A 24,125-nucleotide genomic window follows, 5' to 3' on the forward strand; every position below is an offset into this window, starting at 1 on the left:
GGGACTCACATTGCAGTGAGGCCTCAAGGCATCTCATGTGGCCTGGGCTCTGTCTCTGAGCTCTACAGCTCAAGGCTACCATACCCTATCCTTGAACCAAGCCTTACTTCCTGTTTTCTAGAGGTTAATTGGAGATAAGAGTCTCCGGTTTTGTGCCTGGACTGGCTTTGAACCTTGATCCTCAGATCTCAGCCTCCTGAGTAGCTAGGATTATAGACTTGAACCACGGTGCCTGGCTCTTCAAGTTACTTTTTAACGGTTTAGAATATGTTACCTAGTGCATAATAACAAACCATCCCTTACATGAGGAAACTAAAATTATTCCCAGATACAAACTACAGTGTTCTATTTAAAATGTCTTCAGCGTGATCTGTGATACTAAGCGTTTATGCCTTAAAAGAATTGAAGTGGCAAATGATAGAACTACATACCTATTCCAAGGAAAACAAAGATCTGTTGGCGGCGGCGGGGGGTGGGGGGGTTGAATTTCCAAGGAAACCAGAGCTGATTATCTTATGACTGCTTTCCTGGTAGCTCTGGGGGATTAAAGCTAAGCAGGTTGCTGTGTGAATGAGCAAGCGAGCTAGCTTCTGGGAGGTGAGGCATCATGTGGCTGGAATAATGATGTCCTGTCTTTCACAGAGGATAACAAAGATGTAAAGGTTTCAGTTTTTATTTCTTTGTTTGCTCAACATGTTCGCACCTACCTACTTCACCATTTACAGAACATTTTTCATAATATCTAGTCTGTTTAACACTGCATTTCTTTTTTTTTGCATTTTTTATTGTAATTAGTAAAAGGGTTACATGATATTTTAACCCTGCATTTCTTTCTGAATTCATGAAGGTTTTCTTCTGTGCAGTTAGATGTGGTTTTACAGCTTTGCTTTGAATCAATTAGAGTAAGAAAGGAAGACATCGGGAGACTATTTCTGTTCTCACCATTTAATTGGCTCACTTACCTTTTAATTGGAGGAACTTCTTACTTTGGTACTGATTTATTGATTTAGTTCACATTTATCAACTGCTTACTAAATCCTGTGCTCCAGGGATACAGAGATGAATGGCCCAGTTGGTTTTTGCTTGTCTGTGGTAGTCTTTATTGTGGCTGACTTCGGTGGAGATAACACGGTTCTAAAATGAGATCACATTCCAAAGATGGCCTTCATCTCATTCCTATACGGCTGAAACAAACTGTGAGAGCAGCTATAAGGCTTTGGAGATCACAAAGGATGCTGGGAAAATGTCAAAGCTGCTTTTCAAGGTGGTTTTCATTGCCTTAGTTTTCAACGAACTTTGCTCTTTTTATCATGATAGCTAACTCATGCCACTCTATTTCTAGATTTGCCAAGCACATAGGTAAGCAGGAGCTGGAAGCGGGTAGTATAGCTATGGTCTTAAGAGTGTCATGACAGGAAGTCATAGGCAGGTGACACTATCAGCTCCACTTTCCCCTACTTCCTGCTCAATGCCAGTGTCTCCTTTCTTGTTGGTTAGGTGTCATACTTGGTGGGATCTTTGAATTGGAGTGTCCCAGGAAAGCTGTAGGATGGTGAGTAATGATTTTGGTTCATGAAATTCTATGTTAAACTTTGGGAAGGTTGGCACCCAAAACCTAAGAGCATTTTAGGAAGATCCTTCTACTTTTTCTGTTTATACAGTCTGTTTATGCTGGTACTACGGCTTGCACAGGACTTTAAGCTCTTGCTCAGGTGTTTGACTCATGACTGGAACTGTGCTACGTTATCCATGCTTTCAGGTCCTGCTTTTTCCTGGGTAATTAGGGATAAGAGTCTGAAGGATTTGTCTTCCTATACTGGCTTTGAATCCAAACTTTCAGATCGCAGCCTCCTCAGTAGCTTAGTTTATAGGTGTGAGTTACGGGTGCCTGACTTGCACACTGTTTTTAATACTCTTAGATTCTACTGTGGATGCATTTTCCCACAAATACCCTTTTCTGTTTTGATGTACACTAGCATGTATGTTTGCTTACCTTAAAATAAGGTTGGACTACTTTTATTTTTAGGTAGCATACCAGAGACTAAGAACTTCAAGATATGTATCTTCAAACTATTTGCTTGTCACCTCATTCTCAGCAAAGAGCCTTGCCAGCTATTTTCAAGTATGTTGATGTCATTTGGTCTGTTGCCTTCAGCATCCCAATGCTGTTTGTCTTTACTCTCCTATTATCAGAGGATTATAGATTCTACTTCTCCAAGGCCAGCTCCTTCATCTATCCTCTTGCCATGTTTCTCACTTCTTCCCTACCCTTGGCCCCCACACCTGGCCTTACACTGCAGGCTTTTCCTTAGAGAGAGGGCAAGAACACTGAGAATACCTTCTCACCACTGTCCCCCCCTGGCTCAGCCAGCCTAGCTCATCTTTAGGAAGTACCAGGCAACCCCAGGAAGCCTTTTCTGACTTCTCCATTTTAAACTAGCTGCCCTCCTAGATGGACACACGCCTCTCATCATTATACTCATCTTGCTACCCTACAGAGCTTATTGTGTGTGCCTCTCAGCCCACTGGACTTCATTTTCCTAATAGCATGGTATACTGTAGTATTCATCTTTGTAGCTCAGGTACGTAGCTCAGGTACTTAGCTCAGTATTTGACATATAGCATGTATTCAGCATATAGGCTTTTTTGATTGTTTTGTTTTGGGGGGGGTCAGTTGTGGGGCTTGAACTCTGCACTATCCCTGAGCTCTTGAGCTCAAGACTACCATTCTACCATGTTGAACTTCAGCATCACTTTCTGTTTTCAGGAGATAAGATTAGGTTTTTCCGTTTTTTGGAGATAAGAGTCTTATGGACTTTGTGCCTGGGCTGGCTTTAAATCAAGAACCTCAGATCACAGGCTCCCAAGTAGCTAGGATTATAGACATGAGCCACCAGTGCCTGGCTCAGTATATGGTTTCTAAATGAAACTTCGATGACAGTCAATTTCATGTCCACAAAAATGTGCAAAAGTGATTTATACATAGGTGCTACCTTTAGAAGGGAACATGAAGAGGATTTCTGCCATACCGATGATGTTTCTCTGAACTAGTTTAGAGAAATTTCGTGGTATGTATATTTTCAGTATATATGCTATACTTCAATGCAAAGGCTTTTCTTTTTCTTTTTCTTTTCTTTTTTTTTTTTTTTTCTTTTTTTTGCCAGTCCTGGGCTTGAGCTCAGGGCCTGAGCACTGTCCTTGGACTTTCTCAAGGCTCTAGCTCTACCACTTGAGCCTCAGCACCACTTCCAGCTTTTTTCTATGTATGTGGTACTGAGGAATTGAACCGGGGTCTTTGTGCATGCTAGGCAAGCACTCTACCACTAGGCCAAACTCCCAGCCCTGCAAAGGCTTTTCTAAATCCATTTTGCATGTTGCCTCTCTAATACAAAAAAGTTTCTTTATTCCCTTCAAGCATTTGGAATGTTCATAGGGTATAGTCAAGTGTCATAACAAAGAGCCAGGCAAGTGCTGTCCCTGATGCTGAGGAAGAATGAGATGAAGACACATCAGCCCAACATGAGTGGCCAGACTAAAAGAGGGCCAGGGAAAGCTTGCCCTAACCGAGAGGCCTGCAAGAACCTGCACTTCTATAAACTCCAGCGACCACATGCTGACCACCAGCAAGTTCTGTGCTTGCCTGTAGGGACAAGACTTCATTTCACATGTGACCATGAATAATTCATGAGCATGGTTATCTAGAAATTTATCGTTATCATTAGCATTTTAATGAAAAAAATGTAATCACGATTACAAGTCTCTAATTTGTTTCTACCTTTTTTTTTGTCTCCTCCCGTCACAGTGAACCATCTCACGGCTTCCTGAGCACTTGGAAACTGCAGAGGCCCCTGCTGATGTGCTGACTCTCGCTATGGGCAGAAGTTACCCTGAGGCTCACTGTCATCCAGGCAGTTCATGTATGTATGAGATTGTGTGCTCATTTGTGTTCCACCCCTCTTCTCCCCTCCCGCCCCCCGCCACCTTGTAGACTATCACTGGCTACCAAACTAGTGAAGGTTTATAAGATTTAAATGAGGGGCCGGTAGAGTGCTTACCTACCACACACAAAGCTGGAAGTGGTGCTATGGCTCAAGTGGTAGTGCTAACCTTGAGAAAGCCCAAGGACAGTGCCCTGGCCCTGAATTCAAGCCCCGGGACTGGCAAAAAAAAAAAAAAAAAAGATTTAAATGAGAACATTTAGAAATGAGAGAGAATAGTTTTCTCTAGGGTAACTTTTTAATATTGAATGGAGAGACATTATATCTGTATTAAAATTTTTATCATCAAGAAGTTCAATGAAAACCAGAAGATAAGCCATCTCCCTCTCTGTTTCAATGAGTCTATTCATATAAGAGCTTAAAAAGCCTTTTCTTTTTTTATCATGGCACACATACAAATAGGCATATGACACTTGAAATAATAGTAATACCATGAATTAAAAAAAAATTCCCAGTGATTGCTTGATTCATTTGCTACTAAGAACTTCATAGACCCAGCTGGGCACTGGTGACTCATACCTATAATCCTAGCTACTCAGGAGACTGAGATCTGAGGATTATGGTTCAAAGCGAGCTCCAGCAGGAAAGTCCATGAAACTCTTATCTTCAGTTAACCACCAAAAAGCTGGAAATGGAGCCATGGCTTTATCGCAGAATGCTAGCCTTGAACACAATGGAGCTCAAGTCCCAGAATTGGCACACACACATAAAAATAACTTTATGGACCCAGAACAGAAGTGTGTGTGTTTGAGTTTGTTTGTTACTTGTGCATTGGGCAGGGCAGTTCTGGTCTCTTCCATTATGATTTTCAATGTCTTGTGGTACTTAGTTTTTTCTAATGATCTTTTGGGAACTGCTAGAATTACATGCTCCTATTTGTCTTTAACTCTGATAACTTAGGAAGAGTAATTACCTCTTATTTGATGATCTACTTTTATATATGTAAAGGGCAGTTTGTCTCAGGCTTATTTTTGTGCTCCCTTTGATCTTTCAAATTTGGGTGAATGCAAATATACCCTTATTCTTTCTCCTCTTTGGACCTTCTGGAATTTTGGCTTCCATTTGGGATGAATTGGGGTTATTCCCCACCCACTCCACAGTGGCTTTGTTCTCATATCCATTCTTTAGTCATGCTTATTTATGATTACACTTCATTCTCCTGTCCTTGTACAGCTCAAGAATTATCCTTAAGTCTTCCCCAGAACAATTACTTGTGAAGTAAGCCAGATAGTAATTTCAGTATCAATGGCAATGGATTACTGACCCAGAATAGAGATTCCCAGTAAGTTCTTGTAGCAGAAAGCCAGCAGCACTGAGGTGAGCAGTTTTTCTGCATATATCTTATGAGACTATTACTGTTTTATTCTTAGATCATCTGTTTTCTTTATGAGCGTCATCAGGAGAAAATGTACTGCTCTAAACTGTCTATCACAGGAAAGAACTTGACAGCTATGGCCATTGTAACAAACTCTGCCATGCCTGCTTTGTGGGAGCTGAAGGTGAATTTTTTGTTTGTTTTTTACTGGTCCTAGAAATAGAGCTCAGGGCCTGGCCACTGTCTCTGAGCTTCTTTTGCTAAAGGCTAGCATTCTACTACTTGAGCCACACACAGTTCCATTTCTGCCGTTTTTGGCTGTTAAGGAGATAAAAGAATCTCATGGCTGTGTTTTCATGGTGAGCCTCAGATCTCAACCTCCTCTGTAGCTAGGATTACAGAAGTAAGCCACTGATGTCTGGAAATTTTTACATATTTTTAATTGTACTACTTTATTTATGGAAGTACCCACACAAATTCTATCTTGTCTTTGGTCATCAAAACCTAAAATATTTGTGACATTGTTTTGAAAAGATTTCCCTACCCCTGCTGAAGAGGAAAGCTGGAAGACATGTCCTATGATTGATTTATGGGACTTGTTTGTATTTGACAGTCTCTGACCATCAACAGTACTAATTTCACATGATTGTAATTCTTTTTTCAAAGTGGTCAGAATCCTAATATTTGGGCAGTCTTGGAGTAGAAGCAGTAAATTATATAATGAAATGAACATATGTGGAACATGCTTGTTTTTCACTGTTGAGGAATGACATACTGCTTGTCAGCCAGGTGATTTTCCTGAGTCGACTGAAGGGCTCTAAGCTGAATGACCCAGAAACCACAAGGAAGGGCATTTCTCAGCTGGAGTTCTCCAGGTAAATGTCCTTAACTTATCTTTACCAAGTCCAAGTATGTGCTAGCCATCCTCAGATAGCTCTCATGGCTGTCCTGGGACCATTGCTGAACATGTCCTTTGTATATGTTTGAGTGGGAAGGCTGCACTTTTGAACATGTGAAAGATCCTTCCCCTAGAAGGCGGTTCTCAAACATGAGGTTTCTACCTTTGATTTCCTTCTCATTCTTCTCCTCCACTCCCATCTCCTCCTCCTCTCCCTCCTCCTCCTCTTCCTCTTCTTCTTCCTCCTCCTCCTCTTTCTCCTCCTCCTCTTCCTCTTCTTCTTCCTCTTCTTCCTCCTCCTCCTCCTCCTCTTCTTCCTCTTCCTCATCTTTTTTGCCAGTCCCATGGCTTGAACTCAGGATATGAGCACTGTCCTTGGGCTTTCTCAAGGCTAGTGCTCTTACTGCTTGAGCTACAGTACCACTTCTGTCTTTTTCCGTGTATGTAGTACCAAGGAATGGAATCCAGGGCTTTGTGTATGCTTGAAACGCAATCTACTACTAGGCCACACTCCCAGCTTATCCACCTTTGATTTCTTCTAGTGCCACTGATCTTTAGTACGCTGCCTTACCACTTACGTTGTGTGGCTTATTTTCTATTTCTTTCTTCCATCCTTTGTATCTGAGTTATCCTGATTTCCCAAGAAGGCTTGCTTCTCCAGAGTTGACTTTCTATGGGGGCTACTCTTAGCAGTAGAGATGAATAACTCCAGTGACTCTGACTGCTCTTATGTGAGTCAAGGGAGCTGACTCTGGGCCTGTTTCCTGTAGGGTCATTTTGGTTCCCTGGAAGAGAAATAGTTGAGGAAACAAAAATCTCTTGGTTTTATAATTTTTATAATCAAGTGTAGTCAGCACCATTAGTCAAGGTTGGCAGGGCACCCTGCTGCACTCAGGTTGTTATTGAGGCTCATGTGTCAAATGGGAGTTTTAATTTCCTGCTTTGGGGTCATTGTTCTGCCTTTTAGTGCTCTCTTCTTACAGGTCATGATGCTGTTCTCTGATGGAATGTAGAATGGCATCAATTGAGTACTGGAATAAGAAGTAAATAGCCAGAGCTGATCCAGACTTTACTTAGCAAAGTTATTTATGCTGGTGTCAAGACTAAAGTTTTGGCAGTATTCAAGAACTGCTAATATAATCACATCCATGTTTGTATCATTACTTGCATTTAGCTCCTTTGCACGATGCACTCACCACTGTAACCTGCATATCAGGGTCTGGACTGTTGAAATAGATTTTTTAGACTTCTGGTCTACAATCTGTCTTCCTGTTTATTCACACATATGTGGTAGCCACATCAGTCTAGTGGAAGAACATCTTTCATCACGCTTGCTGCCTGCCCTAAACATCAAGCGCTTCCCCACTAGCCACCCTGCATTTGAATCCTCAGTGGTTCCTTTTCTTGTTCTTTTCCTTTTTTATTATCAGAGTGCTATATTGAGGGGTTACAGTTACATTCATAAGGTAATGAGTACATTAACTTCTTGAGCATGGTTACCCCTCCCTATGTTTCTCTCCCACTTTCTCTCTCCCACACCTTCCCAAATTGTAAAGTTCATTTCCAACATATTGTCTTGTGAATATTGCTGTTACACTGGTTCTTTTATTACTTCTTTTCATACTCACTCCTCATGAGTGACAATTGTTATTTCATTTGACATTAGTACTCTTCAGTCCATACCTTATACTAAAATATTTCTTTAATTAGTTTACATCAGTTATGTTATGGTGGGGGGGTGGGTTTCATTGTTATATTTCCACATTCTTCCAGTGTATTCCAAGCTATTTTACTACCTCTGTCACGCTCCCTCTTACACCAACTTATGTGGGCTGTCTCAGCGCCACCTGCACACTTATTCTTTGGATTGTTTTGATGTGGTTGATCTTAGAATGAGGAACTACCTTTTGATAATGGACAGCAGAGTTGCTTCCTGTTTTCCCAGCTCCTGCAGCTGGATTTAAGACATTTAATCCCAAAAGAAACTTGTGTCACAAATGACTTCTTATGTCTTGGCATGTGTTTATACTCTATCAGGATTTTGACATTAATATCATCTTCATTCCCTCTTCTTCTTTATGAATGAAGGCAGTATTTTATCTCTAAAAGTCACCTTGGGCTTAGGGATGGAGCTGGATAGTCAGTATGCACAGGAGCCCATGTGAAGGGTTTTCAGAGCATCTATAGAGCCTATGCTGGCTCAGGACAAGGGATATTCAGCAAAGATCACCAAAGTGCAGCATCATTGGCTGCTCACTTCCTGTTTCCTTTTCTGCCCTTTTTTTTCCTTCTCATTTCACACATAAAATTGCCATTTTAATAGAACAGCTATGTGTGGTGGCTCATGCCTTTAACACTAGCTTCTCAGGAGGTGGAGATCTGAGGATCAGGGTTCAAAGCCAGCCTGGGCACTAAAGAACATGAGACTTTTATCTCCAGTTTACTACTAGAAAACTAGGAAGTCGGGCTGTGGCTCCAGGGGTAGGGCGGTAGCCTTCACTGAAGAGCTCTGGGGCAATGCCCAGGCCCAGGGGTAGTGTGGTAGCCTTGAGCTGAAGAGCTCAGGGACAGCGCCCAGGCCCAAAGTTCAAGCCCTATGACCTACAAACAAAAAAAGTTAGAACAGGGACCTGGAGTTTGGCCTAGTGGTAGAGTGCTTGACTAGCATGCACGAAGACCCGGGTTTGATTCCTTGGTACCACATACATAAAAAGAAGCCAGAAGTGGTGTAGTAGAATTCTAGCCTTGAGAAAGTCCAAAGATAGTGCTCAGGCCCTGAGTTCAAGGCCCAGGACTGACAAAACAAACAAACAAAAAAAGAACAAACCAGGCATGATGATACACACCTACAATTCTAGAACTTGGGAGACTATAACAGAAGGATCATGAGTCTGAGACTAGCCTGGGCTATATAGGAAGACTTTGTCTTAAAAAACAAAACAAGAGACTGGGAATGTGGCTCAGTGGTAGAGTGCTTGTCTAGTAATGTATGAAGCCCTGGGTTTAGTTCTTCATTACCTTATAAACAGAAAAATCTGGAAGTGGTGTTGTGACTCAGGTAGTAGAGTACTAGCCTTGAGCAAAAAGAGCTCAGGGATAATGCTAAGGCCCTGAGTTCAAGCCACAGGACTGGACAAAACAAAACAAAACAAAAAAACAAGTTTTTTTCTTTTAAAAGTTTATTTTATTGTTGGAGTGATGTACAGAGGGGTTACAGTTACATTCATCAGGTAGGGAGTACATTACTTCTTGAACATTGTTACCCTTTCACATGTTTTTCTCCCACTCTCCCTCCCCCTACTCATCTTATTTTTCCCTTACTTTCCCTTTTTCAAATAAACAAATGAATGAGTATACAGTATGCCAGACACCAAAGTCAGATACAGTAACAACATAAGATAAACCTTAAGGGGAAAAGAAGAGAAAAGAAATAGCTTCACAATCACAAAGATAAATCTCTTGTTTCCATATCCTGGAGTTCATTTCACTTAGCCTCATCCTATATGGTCATGTGTGCATAGATGATTCTCTGTTAGGATCCTAAATATATACTAATCGTTACAAATGAGGGAAACCATGGAGCCTATGTTTCTTTGGGGTCTGACTTACTTTGCTTATTATGATTGTTTTCCCCCAAGTCTTTCTATTACCTACAATTGGGGCAATGTCATTCTTTCTGATGGCAGCATAGAATTCCATGGTATAAATATGTATCTTCATGATCCATTCATCTACTGAGGTTCCATATTTTAGCTATGATGAATAATGCTGCAATGAACATGGCTGTGCTGTAGTTTTAGTGTGGCCTTGTTAAAATGAAGTTTAAACAGTAACAGATACATACAACTATTACTTTGGCCTTCCTTCCTTGACTTTCCTGCTGTTATTGATGGACAAGTATTTTTTTGTTGTTTTGTTTTATTTTTGTTTTTACCAGTCCTGGGGCTTGAACTCAAGGCCTGGGCACTGTCCTTGGGCACTTTTTGCTCAAGGATAGTACTCTGCCACTTGAGCCACAGTGCCACTTTGGGCTTTTTCTGAGTATGTGGTACCAGGGAATCAAACCCAGGAGCTTCATGCATGCTAGGCGAGCATTCTACCACTAGGCTACTCTCTCCCAGCCCCAAGACAACCATTTTGATTCAGATATTTCCCCATGCCTCACACTGTCCTGGAAGCCTTCTACTGTAAAGCAAACTATGGAACTTTTTTTTTTTTTCCCTATCCCCATTCATAGATAAAGGAAAAGCAAAGATCCGAGAAATACAGTCACTTCTTAGAGCAGAGTTGCAGTTTGAGCCTCTACTCCCTGCCCCCATCTCTCCTCAGGCTGGGTAGTGAAATGGTGGTTACTCATTTAGGTGACAGCCTTTTGTCTGCTCCCCCAATATAATTTTTAAAGGCCAAAGAGGTTCAACACAAAGGAATGCTGACATCTCTCTTGAATTTCTTCCTTAACTGACTGAAGTAACCAGCGGTAATCTGAAGCTTAAGGAAAATTTTTCACCTAGAAAGATGAATAATCAGCTGGGCACAGTGGCTCACTCCTGTTATCCTAGCTACTCAGGAGGCTGAGATTTCAGGATTGCAGTTCAAAGCCAGCCTGGCCACTAAAGTCCCTGAGACTCCTATCTCCAGTTAACCACTAGAAAACCGGGAAATGGGGCTGTGACTCAAGTGCAGAGGGATAGCCTTGAGCTGAAGAGCTCAGGGACAGCACCCAGGCTCAGAGTTCGAGTCCCATGACCGACAAAAAAAAGATGAGTAATCATAAAGCAATGGTAATAATTTTAAAAAAATACAAGGGAAAGAAGAAAAATGGAAATGGAAAGTTTCATGTAGGAAAAGGAGAAATAGGAAGAAGTGAGTTCTCACAACTCTATGTACCATACTTTGTTGAGCCTGTTCCTGTTCTCCACTATCCTCTCCCCTTATTAACGGTCATGGCATAATATACATGATGTATACTACACAGCATCATAAATTTCTCTTCTTTTGGTGCCGAGGATGAAACCCAGGCCTGCATGTGCCAGCCCTCATTCTATCCCTGCACCACACTCCATTTGTTTACTTTCTCAGTGATTTGAAGCAGTCAGGGCCTGTGGTGGCCTGATTAATGTGTTGTTCAGAGGAAGGCCAGCTCTCTTGATGGAAAGAAAAGCTTTGTTACTGGTTAAGAACAACCAGTCAGGTCATTAAGGTGATTTGTCCTCCATGCACTGATCTCAGTGTGAAAACACTGGCCTGGACACCCCACTTTACTGAGGAGTAAGCTTGGGCCAAACCAATATACCCTAACGTGGGGATAGATCTGGAATTGCCCAGGGTTTTAGGAAGCATTTGGGTTTTGTGTTAAAAATTGGGAACCTGAGAACTATGCTCAATTTTGTTTCTTGAGGGGGTGAGGGGGGGCCATGAGGCTTGAACTCTGGGCCTGGATGCTATCCCTGAGCTCTTCAGCTCAAGGCTACCTACCACCCTACCCCTGGTTCTAGATGTTGTCCCTGAGCTCTTCAACTCAAGGCTACTGCCCTTTCCCTGGAGCCACAGCCCTATTTCCTATTTTCTAGAGATTAATTGGGGACAAGAATCTCTCATTCTTTAGTGTCTGGGCTGGCTTTGAATGGAGATCATCACATCTCAGCCTCCTGAGTTACTAGGGTTACAGGTGTAAGCCACTGCGCCCAGCTTATGCTCCATTTTAAACAAGCAGATCTTACCACCTAGTACAGCTAGAAATAGAACACGAGTACCAGAAGGGGCTGTTCCTGGGCCGGGAGTTTGGCCTAGTGGTAGAGTGCTTGCCTAGCAGAGGACCCGGGTTTGATTCCTCAGTACCACATGCATAGAAAAAAGCTGGAAGTGGTGCTGAGGCTCAAGTGGTAGAGCTCTAGCCTTGAGAAAGTCCAAGGACAGTGCTCAGGCCCTGAGCTCAAGCCCACAACTGGCAAAAATAATATAATAATAATAATAATAATAATAATAATAATAATAATAATAGGCTGTTCCTAACAGGATTCCCCTGTGGGAATCTGGACCATTCAGATGCCATGGTCACTGTCCAAGGGTCTCTGGAGATGCTTCAGGTTTAGTAATAAGGTTCTACTAGTGAAGAGTAGATGTGAGAGTTGCAAAGGTTTACAACATCAAGGTTTTAAAATTGACACTGAAAATCCAATTATTTTAGAAAATCTGTGAAAAGCTTGAAGAAAACCATAGTGTGGTTTTGCATATATCATTATAGTACATGTACCTGCACCTGTACTGTACACTGGATTTTATTACCTGCTTTTGATCACTTACTTCATAGTCAGTCTTTCTGATAATACTAAATCTACTTTCATTATGTGATCTTATACTTCATTATCTTACACATTGTACCAGTAATTAACTATCACCCACAGCTCACCATTATGGGGATTTCCAGTCTTTTGTTGCTCTTCTAGAGATTGATCCCTGCCCAGAACTCTCTCCCCCCCTCCCCCCATCCCTTAGGAAAATGCCTTGAAGTGAATTTGCTAAGCTCAGGGATTGTTAGCACACTTTAAATACGTTGCTCAGCATGCACAGATACCCTTGGCAGAGGTTTCCTCTCTCGTAGTTCCAGCTCCCTGTGTGAGGCATGCCCATTGCTTCCTAGTCCACAGACAGGAGAGGAAAAAGCACTTTCTAGTATGATCGACCAAACATGCTGTCTTTGCGTAATTTGCACTTGTTTACTTTTCCCTGAAATAGGCTCACAGCCTTTTAGTTTCTTAGGAGCTAGCGTCAGCCAGGTTAACTGTGTGCTACCCAACCTCATTGTTGACTTATATTCATAGTATGACCCCTGTCTATCGTGTGTGTTGGATAGTGGTTTCAAGTAAATATTGAATGAATGAATATATACTTGGTTGTTTAGCTCAGCATTGAAAAGGGGGGAAACCCCTTGCATATTCCAAGTTTTTCCAAATCCTTTTCAGCACACATGGTTCTGTCTTTGTTTTGACTGTGTTCAAGGTAAATTGTAAACAGAACAGCTTGAGTAGTTTGCACCCTCTTGACTTCATCTCCCACAACCTGATCACCTGTGTCCCCTGCTCACAGAGAGGCAGCTGTGATGCTCTGATGTCAGTGTCCTTTATCTCTGTCAAGGCTGGCATGCCAGATCTTCCTGTTCTACTTAGCTTCTATTTTATTTTCACTACCACAAATTACTTAAATTTAGGACTTAATAACTTTATTCTTTTATGGTTTTGGAGAGTTCTACTGGGTTAAGGCCAAGGTGTCTGCAAGATTGGTTCTTTTAGAACTAGGAGAAGCCAGTCATATTCTTTACCTTCTTTAGTATCCGGTGTCGGTCTGTGTTCTTTAACTTGGGCCTTTCTCTATCCTCTTATGAGGATCAATCTAAATTCCTACATTTGCTTCTGTCATTTTCTCCTTATCTCCTCACCTCCCTTTCAAAGGCAATGTAATTGCAGTTAGGGGACAACCAAAGTGGACCATTCTCAAGATATTTTTTTGCTGGTTCTGGGGGTTGAACTCAGGGCCTAGGCCCTGTCACTAAACGTCTTTTGCTCAAGGCTGGTGCTCTACCAATTAAATTACAGCATTACTTGCAGCATTTTGAGTAGTTTATTGGAGCTATAAGTCTTACGGGCTTTCCTGCCCAGACTGGCTTTGAAACTCAGCCTCCAGTGAAGCTATCACCAAACATTATCGTCTCTGTTGTTTTTGGTTATAGCCATCCTAATAGGAATGGACTTCTATTTGTTTGTAGGTTGCATTTATATTTGTATTATTACAAATGATATTGAGCATTTTTGCTAGTGTTCTTTATCTTTAGAGAAATTTTCAAGTCCTTGGTTCATTGTAAAATTGGGTTTTCTGTCTTATATTAAAGTGATTATAGAGTCCATGTATGTAACTCTTCTCATGTTTATGAACATAATTTATAAATATTTCCTCCCTTTCTACAGTTTTTTACTCTCTTGTTTTTCTAAAAGTTTTCATTTTGATGAGTATATTTGTTTTTTCCTTTTGTTTGCTTTGCTTTTGTTATATCTAAGAATTTATTAACTAATCAAGGTGCTGAAGACTTACCCATGAATTTACTTTTTTAGCTCTTACATTTAGATGTTTCAGTCTTTTTTGTGTGTATAAGCTGAGATATTTGTTCAGTTTTGCTGTTTGGCATGTGTATATCCAGTTGTACTGATTTGCTGAAAAGATTGATCTTTTTCCAATATGGATCAGCTTATCAATTTCAGCAAAGAATCCATGTAGACTTGTATGGGAATTGTTTTTTTTTCTAGGTCTTTTGGGAAAGAATAAATTATTTTAGTTTTAAATCATTTGGGAAAGAATTGTCATTTAAATAATACTGTATCTTCAGTCATAAACACATTCTCTTTTTTTGTTAAAGTCATGTTTTTAAGTTTCTTTCTTGTTTTCAGTGTGTGAATCTTACACTTCTGTCAGTAAGTTTATTCTTAACTATGGCTTGATGTGATTGTAAATGATGGGGTTGCTGGATGGGATTGTTTTCTTAATTGTTTATTATAGTGCATGGAATAGCATTGATTTTTGTGAATTGATCTTGTAAGTCTATTGAGTTTTCCATTTATAGTGAAATATGTCTTTATCTTTCTTTTCTATTTTTCATGCTTAGATTTTATTTTTCAAATTCACCTGCCATCCTTTCATATACTTACTTACATTTAAAAAATTATTTAAATATATTTTTCAAGATCTTTTTCGGTTAGTTGTACCGTTTCTAGCCTAATTTTTGCCCCTCAGCATTAGTTGCATCTTAGGGTGGATTGATTTATTTTTTGGTGTTATGTTGTGACTCCAAAGGCCTTCCTTTGGCTTGGAAAGCTCATTGAGGACCCTGCAAATCTAGGAAAGGGTCTCCACTGCCTCACTTGATGTCCTGTGATATCATTGCTTTTCAAGGAGGTGTTAGCATGCTCTCTGATCAGAGGACTTGACATTACCTGGGTGTGTTATATTTGAGATTGTACCCCCAGGACTGTGAGAGAAATCTTGAGAGTCTGATGTCCTGCTGTTAAGACATCCCTTTTTTGTCTCTGTGGGTCACCAGAATTTTTAGCCCCACATAAGAAGACGACATCATAACTGAATTACCTTTTAGGTTTTCAGAGCTTCAGTATTTTCTCTGCCATCTGTACTTTTAGTCTTTGGTTTCCTTCTTGTGGTTAGGAGCTTTTTTGTCTGTTCCTGAGTTTGTCCTTTTCTGTCATCTCAGTTCACCCTGTTGAGTGGAAACATATTACCATAGTCTGATGAAAGAATTTTAAGACCTTTGAGGCACCAGATTGCATTCCTTGATTTTCACAGAACTTTAAACATAAACATAGTTAAGTGTTAAATAAATACTGATTCAGTGAGTGAGTGTTTGCAAGCCCTTCTTCTGGGATGCCACAGACCTGAGTAACCATGCTTTTGCAGTGTAGTGAATGGGTCATAGATAACCTCCTCGTTACTCAGGGACACACTTGTGTCCATGTGTCAGAATTGGTATGTTCAACTCTGGATTGCTACCTAGCACAGGAAACCCAAGTTTTCTGAGCCTGTCTGCTGCCGTTATTTCCAGAGCCTCATTAATATAGTCCCTCATTTTTACCATGTCTTGCAAATAGTTACATCTTGTTAGTAAGACTAGGAAACAAACATCATTTCTACATATCTGTTGAAGAGAGAAATCACTTATCTTTTAGTTTTTGCTTTTTGGAAAGAGAAAATTTTAACATTCTTCATTACAAACCTTTATAACTTTGTTTTCTTCATTTTTTATTGTAATGTATAGAGGGGTCACAGTTACATTCACCAGACAGAGAATACATCACTTCTCACACATTGACACCCCCCTCATGTTTTTGTCCCCATTTCCTTCCCCCCATCCCCTCCCAGTCATCTTGTTTTCCCCCTTCCCTTTCCTATTTCAAATAAACAAATAAGCATATATACAATATACCAGGTAACAAAGTCAGATACTGTAACAATATGAGATTAATCAAAGGACAACAAAAGAGAAGAAAAATAACATAGGACATTAAGAACAGCAATCACATAATATAAGGCTCTTGTTTCCACATCCTGGAGATCCTTTCATTTAGCCTCATCCTATATGGCCTTATATATCTAGGTTTTGAGCTATTGTAGTCCTCTGCTGGGAGAGTCCTAGGTTTGTACTAATTACAAATGAGGGAAACCATTGAGCCTATGTTCCTTTGGGTCTGGCTTACTTCACTTAATATGATTTTTCATTTGTTTATTCTTATGGCTCTGGAGTAGAGCCCAGGGCCTACAGACTTAGTAAGTGCTCTATTGCTGAACTATATCCCTAGCCCTTGCTATTTAGGTTTTATTTGTTCTGTCATACTTCCTCTGTCAGCTGCTTCCTTTGAGATGGTTTGCAGTTTTGTTGTGGTGTAATACACAAGCGTCCTCCCTCCTCTGGAATGAGTGTGTTCCCCTTCAGCAAGAATCAGAAGTTCATATCAACATATGGTATGCTTTAGTTTCAGGAGGCTCTGGAAAATGGTCTGTAGAGAGTCACTTGTGCCTTCCTTGGACTCCTGTGCAGACTGCGGAATACCTGTCAGTCCTGATGATGAGGACTGACTAGAATTGGCCCCTCTCCTTCAGGTTCTGCCTCAGAGAGAAGCATATTATGTTGCCTTCAGGCATGTGGCAACACAGCACCTCCTGCTGACCAGGAGGACATACCCAGTTGGACCCACCCCAGCTGGACTTGGGGAGTATAGGAACTATCTTCTGTTCACAGTCTCCAAAATTTCTAGAAAGGAAAGGAGACAAGCATGAAACTTTATGGAACAGTTTTGAAACTGAAGCAAATAGACTTACATTTCCAGGTTTCTTGGATATTTGCCCATTTTTGCAAACCTGAAGTCATTTTCAGAGGGAGCAAACTCAGATGATCTGAGTGAAGGTCACAAAAATCCTTACAGGATGAAACGGATAGAATTCTGAAAGGAATGACCTGGTATATTTTATGGTTAACAGATACGTTTGTTTATTGTTAGCCTCTGTGCTTTCTAGAGCTTTCAGTTATGAGTGTAAAGAAATAGAAAATAACAAACACGCTATATTGAATAGTTCATGGACAATGCTTTGTTAAAGGAATATCTTCAGTTTCACTCTTGATTTCATAGAAAAATACTTAAAATTTGTGGGAATCTATTGGTTTTCTTCCCCAAGTTCTTCCTTAGGAGTATGTTTTCTCTTTCTCCCAGGGTATGATAGACTACTCCGAAGACCTTGAGTTACATACTTTTGGGGGACTTAATACCAGTAAATCCAGTATGACTTGGCCAACTGCTTGGCATATCTGCTACCTCCCTCCTGCCCTTCACCCCATCCTGTGACTGGAGCTTGGTTGGCATGTGGAACATTTCCTGTTGGTTTTGGACATTAGACAGAAGCTTTATGTTTTTGAAATCACTTCACATTGCATGGTTCAGCTTAAGAGGCCTCCCCTTTTTTTCTGCCTGAGAAACAGTGGAGCTAAGGCTGCAGAAGTAGTCAGAGCAAGATATGTTGATACTTTACTTGCCACACTCAATGCCACTGGGAGGAGTTACGTACTGCTCTTTCAGTGTTTATGTTTTCAATTGTAGCTGTGACCAAAGACAGTAAGTGTGTCATTTAAAATCAAATTATGTGCTGTAGTGATTTATAGGAGAGGAAGGGCAATAAAGTTTCTAAGGCTTAAACAGGGAAAAGAAAAAGAAGTTGCAGGGCATCTTCCTCCAATAGGACAATGATCTGGAAGTGAATGCAATTCATGATATGAGTTGGCGGGTTGGACATATCACCAGAGATGTCATGGATGGCATTTGACAGCACCTGCCATGCCTTGGAGAGACCTAACACACTGGAGCAAATGGAAAGGGCCTAGGGCATGGGGCAGTTTGTGTCCTGGTCATGATAATATAATTGCTTTCAGTAACTAACACAGTAGCCATATGCTATTGTTCTAAATATTTTATGTATATTATTTTTATCCTCACTCTACTTTGGGACTTAAATGTTACCATTTATCCCTCTGTTCCAGATGAGGAAACAGAGACACAGAAGATTAGCAGCTTGTGTGCCACATACAAAAATTAAAATAGGCATTTGAATTGGGCCTTCTGGCTTTAGGGTCTGTTCTGTGGACCAGTGTGGACCTACATTAGTAGATGACAGGAGCGCAAAAGGGAGTGATAGGCCACAGGAGCAAGGAGGAGGGAAGAAGCTGTAAGATAAGGCGCAGGACTTGGGAGTGCAGTGTCTATTTGGAGGACACTGGAGAAATTGGTGATATAGAGGAATTAGAAATCAAGTACATAAAGGGAGTTGGACGACGATAACGATAGTCTAGAGTCTTCACTGTGTCCCAAGCTTAGGAGTAGAATAGTGAGGACCATTAGGGTCACTGCCCCATTCTGTCTAGTAATGAAAATAGATACAAAACAACCTTCCAGCAGAGAAGTGATGATTATGGTGTAGACTAGGGGCAAAATAGTGTGATGGAAATTTCCTGGGTATAGCCATGTGACATTGGCTAACCTAGGGAAGACCTGGTAGAAGAAGGAAAGATTATTCTAGTCCAATAGAATTGAGGGGATTCAAGTCATGGAAAGAGTGGGCAGAGTACCCAGAGTATAGTAAGCCTGGTGATCATAGTCGATGAGACTCAAGGCCAAGGCAAAGCAGAGTTGAGGGCCTTGCTAAGGAGTGTAGGTTGTTTCTTAAAGTAGTGGGAAGTCTCTGAAGGTTGAGCAGGTAGGAAATGTAGCTGTTAAGTGGCCATTTGATCAGGAAGGGGCAGGAAGGAGATGACAGTGCACTTAAAAAAAGTTTATCCCCAGCCAGCATAATGCATTACAACTAATAGAACTTTTCCGACCTCTGGTAAAGCTTCTGAGTGTTTGGGATTCTCAGCATCAAGATTTCAAACCCATCTTTCAGCTAGTTGATTGCTATTTTTCCCTATCTGTCAAAACAGCAGATGATGGTAGTCTAAACCAGCGTAACAGTCCTGAACATTGCTTTCCCAGAATTCCCTGTAGTGAGTGTGGCCCTGTGGTCTGATTCTAGACAGAATTAAGGCAGTAGTGCTCTTCATTGCTTTTTCCTTCTTTCACTGTGAGCTGAAGCATGGAGCAAAGGCCCAGAGTCACAGATTCCCCTTCTGATGGGGTTGCTATTTAGCCATTGCCAGCAGCCCTAAGCATTCTGATTTGTTGAATTTACCCTTTGGTTTTCTGATACTTACAAATAATATAAAGCTAAATGAAATAGCTGAAGATGCTGATGGTGGGAGCTTTTCTTATTTGCTGAAATAGTTGCCTGTGTGTCCTTGATCTTCAGTACGACCTTACCTTATGTGGAAGCACTCTGAAAAGGAAGTTCTGTCTCGTTTTGAAAGTGGTAAATTGTTGGGGATGATGAGTTGTGGACTTGGAAATGCAATTTTCAAAATAAATGAATGTGTCCGTGTGAACTTGGTGTTTCAGATGCCACGGAGCCACACTTCATGGGCAGTACCTTCCTTATGGCCTTTTTATGATAGTCTCAGTTTGCTGGTGGACTTCATTGTGTATATTTATGGCTCTATAGGAAATGGTAGCTGCACTAAGGGAATGGCATAAGTAGTCGGATTTCTTGAAAATGTGAAGCTCCAACAGACTTTATTGGATTTCAAGATAATAGTATTATTAAATTTTCTTCTCTTCAAACTTGTTGTAACCAAGTGTCATGCTCATGACTTTAAGAAATCGAGGAGGCTGGTTTTATATATTTATGGGATTAAACTTTTACCTTGGAGTTCTCAGTTACGGAGTCAAGGGGTGAGGAAATAATTAGACTTTTCTTCTTTATTGAGTTGAGCTTGGGGCTAAGACTGCAGGTTGTATTCCAGATGGAGGGTAGAAATGACTCTGTGACATACATGGTATAGATAAAATAAGGCAAGGAATGAAAATTGTCCATAAGTTGTAAGAGTCAGTTATAAAGAAAAAGAGACGATATCATCTAGCAAAACTCAGCTTTTATTCATACTCTCAAAGCTTGAGACTGAGAATAATTTCAGTCATTTATTTAAAAAAATAAAATGTATGCCAGGCTCACACCTATAATCCTAGCTACTCAGAAGGTCTGAGGATCTCAGGTTCAAAGGTAGCCTGGGCAGTAAAGTCCACAGGACTCTTCTCTCCAGTAAACTACCCCCCCCCCCCACACACACATCAAAAAAGCTGGAAGTAAAGCTCCAGTTCATGTGATAGAGCACTAACCTTGAGTAAAAAGTTCAGGGACAGTTTCCTGGCACTGAGTTCAAGCCCCAGACTTAGCGCGCGTACACACACACACACACACACACACACACACACACACACACACACACACGATTAAAGTGTGTGTCTGTGTGTGTGTGTGTGTGTAAGCCAGGCCCCAATGGCTCACATCTATAATCCTAGCAACTCAGGATGCTAAGATCTGAGAGTCATGGTTCAAAGCCAGCACAAGCACTAAAGTCCATGAGACTCTTATCTCCATCTTTCACCAGAAAACCAGAAGTGGTTCTGTGGTTCACTAGTCTTGAGCTGAAGTGCTCAGGGGATGTGGCCAGGTCCAGAGTTCAAGCCCTACCACCAACCAAAAAAAAGTATATTCACACACACACACAGACACACGCACACTCTTTTCATCCTTTTTAATAGAAGACTATTGCAGTGGCCAGGCCCAGAGTTCAAGCCCTACCACCAACCAAAAAAAAGTACACACACACACACACACACACACACACACACACACACACACACACACACACACACACACACACACACACCCTTTTCATTCTTTTTAATAGAAGACTATTCTAAAAAGACCAAGAATTTTGTATGGTCCCATTGACCTCCATGAACAAGCTCTTAACACCTGATTTTTCCCAGTAGGAAATAGTATTTCTTTGCAGCTTTTGGGTAGATATGAGAAAGACAGCAAGAACTACTAGATAACTTAACTCTTCCCTCTTGTTTGCCCAATTCATGATGGTAATGTCTTAGATGGAGTCAGTGATGGAGCTTGGGCCCAGGAACAGTTGAATATTTGGCATGCACAGCCAGTGAGAGGATGGTGCTCAGTGGATTCAGGAAAGAGTGATGATGCTGGTCCTGGTCATTTTGGAACTAAGTGATAGGAATGGCTATGTTCTTACAAAAATGGGAGTGGATGGTGCAATTTTGGTCGATTCACACCAGGATAGAGGTCTTAAGAGCTCATCAGATCATTATTGTATTTTTGGTAATGAGTTGGGATCTCTTAAAAGAACTAATGATACTGGTGGTCATGATAGTTAATATTCAACTGTGCACCACCAACATTTACAATTCTTTGCCTGCATTCAGCTACTTAATTCCCACAACAGGCCTTTGGTGTAGGTACTCTACCTCCATTTTCAAGTGGAAGAAACTGAGGTGATGTATGAGAAAAATGATCAGAGGAAGAAGTGGAGATGATGTTCAAGTGTTCAAGTGTTCTCCCTCCCTTGCTACTCTGGAGTATGTACATGAAGTGGTTATAAGGGTCATAGGTCCCTGGAGGAAGATAAGTCTCTAGGAGTTGCAGGTGGAGCCAGTTAAAGGCAGACAGGCTGGAGCCTCCAGGAGAGTCTGTAGAAGATCTAGACAGTGGCCAGAAGAATGAAGGGAGATAAGTTCGGAGCTGGTTAGAAGACGGGTTAATGATACCAGGTCTGTGAATGATCCTGGGGACCTGGGAAAGATGATCAGAGGTGCTTGGGTGCTTAGATGCCCCCTTAGCTGACTTGGGAGATTTGATTTCCTTTTTTTTTTTTTTTTTTGGTTTTATTTCATTTCAACTTTTTGTTATTGTTGTTATAAAAGTGGTGTACAGAGGTCTGGTTACAGTTACATAAGTTTGGCCTAGTGGTAGAGTGCTTGCCTAGCATGCATGAAGATCTGGGCTCAATACCTCGGTACACATGCATAGAAAAAGCCGGAAGAGGTGCTATGGCTCAAGTGATAGAGCTCTAGCCTTGAGAAAGCCCAAGGGCTGTGCTCAGGTCCTGAGATCAAGCCACAGGACTGGCAAAAAGAAAAGTGGGGGCATGGAGGTAACATCAGACTTCATCAGTGACCTGTCAGTCCCACAAGGAAGCCTGAAATCCTTGCTGTAAACCCTCATGCATTCCAGGCATCAATGACTCACACCTGTAACCCTGGCTACTAAGGAATCTGAGATCTGAGAGTCTTGGTTTGGAGCCACCCTGAGAGACAAGCTCAAAAAGGCTCTTATCTTCATTTAACCAGCAAATTGCTGGAAGTGGAGATTGTCCTGAAGTAGTAGAACACCAGCTGTGAGTAAAAATGCTGCGCACAATCACAAGGCCCAGATTTCAAGCCCTAGTGTTGACAATAAACAAACAACTTAAAAAAAAACAAACTTCATACATTCTACTGCAATGGAAATCATTTTTTCTTCCTTAGCAAATTTAGTACCATTCTTTCTCTTTCTTGTTATCATTTAAAAAAAACATAAAAGAAAGAAAAAAATAGAACTGGAGAAGGCCATCTGCTTTATGAGGTGGCTCATCTCCTACATTTTCTTTAGTGGCTATATGGAGACCCAGTTAATCCAATTAAGGCTCTTTCCCTCTTGTTTGGGACTGTTCTGTTTGGCACCTTTGAGTCACTGCTGCCATGTCTCTCAGCAGTCTGTGTGGGATGTGTTGTAGTTTATGAAGAGACATTCTTTCTTCTGCAAATTGTTGCAAGCAACGTGAGCCATTTTCCATGTGGTGCCACACCACACTGGCACTACTGAGTTCCCATATAGTGTCACACCGGCACTACTGAGCTCCTTGCTTTGCTTTTTTAATCCTTCTCTTTCACAAAATGTCATGTTAGCATGTTTCCTGAACCCTAGAGGAAAACCACCCACTTACAGCACTGGAACACTCTCACCCTGGTCTTCCTAACTGCAGCTCTTTTCCCTTCTTTAACCTGGGAGCTTTCATTTACAAATAGAAGGTTTATGTGATGCCTAGAGGGGAGAGATTTCTTAAAATATACATGGCATATATATGTCTAGCTTCATATACCAACTTTATTTTCTTTGAAATTAGAAATAACTTTTTTTATTCTGATGATAAAAATGTTTTTATGCTCATTAGAAAAAACAGGCAAGTCAGCAGTGTACAAAACAATAGAAGATATTCCTGTGACTCCTCCCATTCAAATGGTGATAATGAACATTTCCATAAGTTCTTTTTTCATCCATTTAGCAACTATCTATTGAATGTGTGTCATGACCAGGCATTAGGAATACATGGTTGTATGGAGGATATATAGCCTTTGCTCTCATAGCGAGAGAAGAGACCTTAAGTGGATTTACAAACTGAATGCATATGTAAAATGTTATAGAAGTGAGGATTCTAATGAGGTTGGTGTACCTAGAATCCCAGCATTTGGGAGGTAGAAGCAAGAGGACTGTTCATTTGAGTACAGCTTGGAATATGTAGTGAGAAAGTGTCAGAGAAAATTAAGATTAAAAGTTTTCTGCTTCAAACGGGGCATAGTGACATATTCTGTAATCTGAGCTACTTTGGACATTTTCCTTGTACTGCAGCCAGTGCCAGCACCCAGGTGAGTGGAGAACTTCAGGGGTTGATGGAGGAAGTTCTTCAGAGACTATCACCCACTTTTTGGCACCTTTATTGCTACAGTAATGGTGACCAGAGTGAATGGGGCTAGAATGATTCTGAGAGAAGGGGAGCAGATGCTAAAAGAAGAATACAGGGTCCACGAGTTTGGCCTAGTGGTAGAGCGCTTGCCTAGCATGCACAAAGACCCAGGTTTGATTCCTCAGTACCAAATAC

At 41.0% G+C, this 24,125-nt stretch overlaps 1 protein-coding gene across 12 annotated transcripts in view; it reads left to right on the forward strand.

Moving 5' to 3' along the window:
* Positions 1-24,125, forward strand: part of Apbb2 (amyloid beta precursor protein binding family B member 2) — a 268,672-nt gene that overhangs the window by 91,649 nt on the left and 152,898 nt on the right. For 8 of the 12 annotated variants that reach the window (XM_090343669.1, XM_090343667.1, XM_090343666.1 and 5 more), the window contains one exon: positions 3,803-3,917. The gene's annotated coding sequence lies outside the window, so the exon portion shown is untranslated. Of the gene's footprint in view, positions 1-1,497; positions 1,553-2,034; positions 2,123-3,802; positions 3,918-5,368; positions 5,498-6,098; positions 6,189-24,125 lie in introns of those variants that run through there. The other 4 variants (XM_090343668.1, XM_090343672.1, XM_090343671.1 and 1 more) reach the window with 4 other exon arrangements.

This window comes from Megascapheus bottae, chromosome 13 (assembly GCF_031878675.1).
Source record: "Megascapheus bottae isolate mThoBot1 chromosome 13, mThoBot2.hap1, whole genome shotgun sequence".
NCBI lineage: Eukaryota > Metazoa > Chordata > Mammalia > Rodentia > Geomyidae > Megascapheus > Megascapheus bottae.